This window comes from Oncorhynchus mykiss, chromosome 3 (assembly GCF_013265735.2).
Source record: "Oncorhynchus mykiss isolate Arlee chromosome 3, USDA_OmykA_1.1, whole genome shotgun sequence".
Classification (NCBI taxonomy): domain Eukaryota; kingdom Metazoa; phylum Chordata; class Actinopteri; order Salmoniformes; family Salmonidae; genus Oncorhynchus; species Oncorhynchus mykiss.
In genome coordinates, this window is record NC_048567.1 from 65,609,014 (window position 1) to 65,614,184 (window position 5,171).

A 5,171-nucleotide genomic window follows, 5' to 3' on the forward strand; every position below is an offset into this window, starting at 1 on the left:
CACATAGTTTATCCGTCTCTGTGTTACTGCTGATAACTTCAGAACTAAGTTCACTACAAATACAAAGTTGCCAATGTCTTTGCAATTGATACGAACAAGCAATGTGCGAAAATATGATTCAAATGAGCAGAGATGACTGCATTAATATATTAACAGTCTGCTATGCATATTTCAATCATGTTGAAATACATTTTATGTTCAATCAACTGAGTTCTGTAATTTGTCTCAATATATTTCATGATGTGTAGCCTGGCATATGCGCAATGATGTGCCACATCTGTGATTTAGTGAATTGTTATTGGGTAAGCATTAGAATAAGCACCTCAATATTTAGTGGTAATACCAGCCGCCCACAGGGCACAGACGTCATGTCTGGTTTTGATTTACATTTGGTTGAGTTGTCAACTAACGTGTAATCAACTAAAAATGTACTATGTCATTGGACTTAGGTTAAAAGTTTTGGGGTAAAATACGAAATTATCTTACTTGCAGGGAGATCCTTGAAGATTGATGTCGAAGTGGACTTTATCCACGTCCAGAAGACATCGGAAAATGCCTTCAAAACCGGCCACTAGGGGCAAAAGTGAGCGCTATTACCATCAAGTAGGCTTGGGTTTTGCTAGGATGTTGTGGATCGGATGGTGGATGGGCGTACACCCATGACTCCGGATCACTGGTTTTACTTTTTTGGTTTTAACCCTATCACAATCTTTAACTCTTACCTTAACCATTCGGAATGAGTGCCTGAACTTAACCCTTAACCTAACTTTTACATTTGGATAAATGGAAGAAACAAAGCAGCAGGAGCAACAAAAACTTCGAAAATTGACATTTGGAGCCACTTCGAAATTTGACGTTTAGAGAATGTGGATGAATGTATAATTCTGCAGTGACTGTGAGAGCTTGTTGCTGTATGAGTTTTTGGAAATCCAATTAGTTTTCTATGTAGTTTCAAAGTCATCATATTGATTTTTTGGGGGTTGAAATGACACCATTCAACCAGTTGTGGCCCAGTGGGTGATCCGTCGTCAGTATTGTGAAATAATTATAATATTAAGGTAAGATTTGAATGGAAAAAGCTGATCTGAGAGCAGAGCTCGATTTCTTTCCTTAGCGACCGTTCTCTGTGTGGTGTTTTGGGAAACGCATGTTACATCTTCGGCTGTTTTTATTTTATTTTATTTAACCTTTATGTAACTAGGCAAGTCAGTTAATAACAAATTCTTATTTACAAAGGCAAAAGGCCTCCTTCGGGGACAGGGGCTGTGATAAAACACACATAACGACATAAGAGACACCACAACACTACATAAAGAGAGACCTAAGGCGACGACATAGCATGGCAGCAACACATGACAGCGCAGCATAGTAGCAACACAACATGGTAGCAGCACAAAACATGGTACAACATTATTGGGCACAGACAACAACACAAAGGGCAAGAAGCTAGAGACAACCACACATAACGCGAAGAAGCCACACGGTCAGTAAGAGTGTCAACGAAAGATGCATCATTAAAACAGTCCTAAGCCTAAATTCCATCGCTATCGGAAACCGGGTCCTGAGCCTCGTTTCCCAGTTGTGACGTAACTTAACCTGATGATCGTACCAGATGCATCATTATTTATGAGCCAAGTTTTTATGTGTTTCCCAAACAAGCACATAGAGAGAACGTTTGCTAAGTGTGTCGTTAGACTGTCCACATTGATAGGATCGAAAGAAAAGCAGCGCTCTCAGATCAGCTTTCTCCTTTTAAATATTACCTTTACATTATAATTGTTACACAATACTGACGACATATCAGCTCCTAGAGAGATATTACCACCTATGGCTGCAAATAGGCTATTGAGGCGGATTATTATGCTTAAATTTGATTAATCCAATAATAATGCACTTAATCACAGACAGGGCACATAATAGCGCACGTCACACAAACATATTGAGGAAAAAATGACAGACCGTAGCCTAGTAGCAAATTACAACTCAATGAATTGAACATGAACTGTATTTAAATATGTTTGAAATGGCCTATATAGGCCCATGTATTCTATGTATCTATTAATGCAACCATCTCTGTTTTCATTTGAAGCATCATTTTATCCTTCACTTGTTTGTAACAATTGCAAATAGACCTACTTTGGCAACTTTTTTTGTAGTCAACTTCGTTCTGAAGTTATCGGCGGTCACAGTCACAGCCTAAACATCTTCATTCTATGTTTAGCAGATATATTCTGTGAATAAAGTGATGCAGAAGGGCACAACATAATCTGATGCACTTTGGCTGCTCTACACGTGGTCTGGATCATTCGTAGATGGGCGAATGTTTTTAGAAGCCATGTTACAAACGAAGGCTCTGGGAGACACCCCCGCTACTATAAAGATGCATCATAAGAAGGTTTTAACGATTATCTTAACACTACTAAGGCTCTGGGAAACGAAGCCTTGAGCTGTCAGTTGATGTAGAGCGGACCGGGTCGCCTATAGCTTGAACTGTCAGTTCATTTGGAAGTGTTATACCAGCCGATGTGTTGTCATTTTGAATGGTTTAGCCTACTGCACCCCGACCTGTTTCCTCCTGCATGGTTTATTTCTCCGGGTCACGGGGTCAAACAACTTATTGCACTAATTGAAGGTGATGATGTTGAAGTCTTTAACCCTTTCATAATCAACAAAATTATATCCGGCTAGATAGTGGAAACTAAGAAGTAACCTATCTTATATCACAGATTAGCTAAAAGGGCTGTCATGTAAAACCCTCATGATGATCATCTGAAATGGACAACCCTAATTGGGTAGATTAGTGACGATATTTTAAATTTTCCATTAACATAAATTCGTTTAACGTTATGATTTTAGAATCGTCAACAGGGCTCGAGTATTTTATTATTATAGGCCCAATTCTTCCCTGAGGCTCTGAACAGTGCTTGACTTAGGCAGCACCTCATCGAGCTGAGTACCGACACCTCAGATTTTCTACTGCTTGAGGTCCTGTTCCTCTTATAGAATATTAGCTCAAACGTATTGTGTAGCTCCTGCACCTAAATGTAAACAATACCGGATTCACACTATTTGTCCTGGAATATTGGACATTATGCACAAATGTTGCATTGCGCCATTTTAGGGCTATGTGGCCACGGCAGGGGGCACTCTAAAAATCCAGGCATTTTAAGTATTAACGTTTGCACATTGCATAATATTGTTCATAACCTTATATCAAAGTTTGTTTGATGTATCATTATAATATTGTTAAATGGTTAACCATATTCATCACAATACTCTGTTATATCGGCCATCGGTTCGTTATTAAACTCGATAACAAAACCATTCCTTGCAAATATGAGCTTTTATTCACCCAACCTCAACCTCTTTCCCGTTTTACGTTTTCAATTATGGTTGACAAGTATTTTAATTTAACATGTAGCCCAATAGGACTGTAACCTATGTGATACGTTCATCTTTGTACGAGAAAGGAACACAACAATTGACTGTTTTTGTGGTTGTTCACATTTGTGTTTAAATATTTTCAAAATGTATGCATTATGAATTTAAGTTCCACATTGATAGGCCTTCAGCCATCACATCTTGAATTAAAGTGATCTTCTTTAACTTCTCCTATATTTTCTAAAGAATTTAACGATTAATTAACATGTTTAAACCTTGTTGTCCTTTAATTATTATTTACTCTGAATTGATGTATTATTAACGATTAATTCTCAGCTGGTGATTGATCGACAGTTTATTTATTCAGAACCCAAGGAACGCAAGGAGCATTTAGACTATAGGATCATTTCATCATCAAATTATAGACTAATATGCAACCACAATTTTGTAATTTTGTAGGTCTATGAAATTATAATTTTACCGCAACTCCAATACTATTGTTTATATTTTGATATTAGTTTTAGAAAAAGTATTTTATAATTAATTTAATTTGTTATTCAGCGTTTTTAATTAGAGGATCCTCAGATCTGTAGGCAGAAACATACAACAATACATAGCCTACATCAATTATAATAATCAAATAAATGTTATGCTTGTTTGAAAATGAATGGTTTACCAAGCGACTTTTTATTTTCTGTACATGGGGTTTCTTGGCCCAAGGAAACCTCGTTTGATTAGAGTCAAGGGGTCTCAAACTTAAAACGTTCCTAATTATAAAAGTGATATATGTAAGTTTATTCATGGGATGTTTTGTGTACTGTTGTTTTATCTCTGATATTAAACGTTTGCACAAATGCTTTTTTGCTGGCCCACATAACAAGATATTACTGCTTCGTTCAACATTAACCCACCATATATATATATAGGACATATTTCATACGTGTTTGTCCCGTATCTTTTTTTTCTAGTGGCACACTCAGGTTTTCTGAAGAATCCTGTAATGTAATGATTAGGCTATAGTCTAATAGAAAATATGATTAAGTCTACCATAAAAACCTTGTAATAACTCAAGAATAACATTTCTATTATGTTTGTCGAATCTTCTCCATTTGGAAAGATAGGATAAGCCAACCACTTTTCCTTATGTTTTGAGTGTGTTAACGTTATTCATTAGATAGGCTATTTAGATGGTTTTGCTAAACAGTTTTAAACATTTGGCCTCCAACTTGCTCCCCGACTCTACCAACAGCATGCGCGCTTTAGGATGAAAAGAATAGAGGCAAATAAAACTTATCAACACCTTGTTTTCAGTGTCTTCTAGTACACAGTGCACAGCTATAGATACAACGTTTCAATAAATTGGTAAGGATACATATTATCTTCTATATTCTCCCCTCAAACAAATAATCTTGCTTCTGACCAGGCCACCTGTCATGGTCTTTGAGTTCGCTCTGATTTTCAGCTGTTCATGAAGCTCTAACACAACTTAATTAAATCTGCTAAATTTTAAATAAAATAAAGCCCTACTCGTGCAGTAGGTTATGATACGTTCTGAATGATATTTATCAAATAAATGTAGTACTATTTTTTCCATAAATCCCTGACGATGTTGATTTAGTGCTGGATGGTCAGTTAAGAGAGTCCAGTTTCGGATTCCTCTTCCAGGAGTTGTTATTTCTCTCATCTGCAATTGGTTGACACATTTTGGCTCTCTCTCTTTCTAGGCTTCTCATTGGACGCGCGAGGTTTGACAGTGAGCGAGAGGGTTGCACTTAACGCTTCGGAAAAAA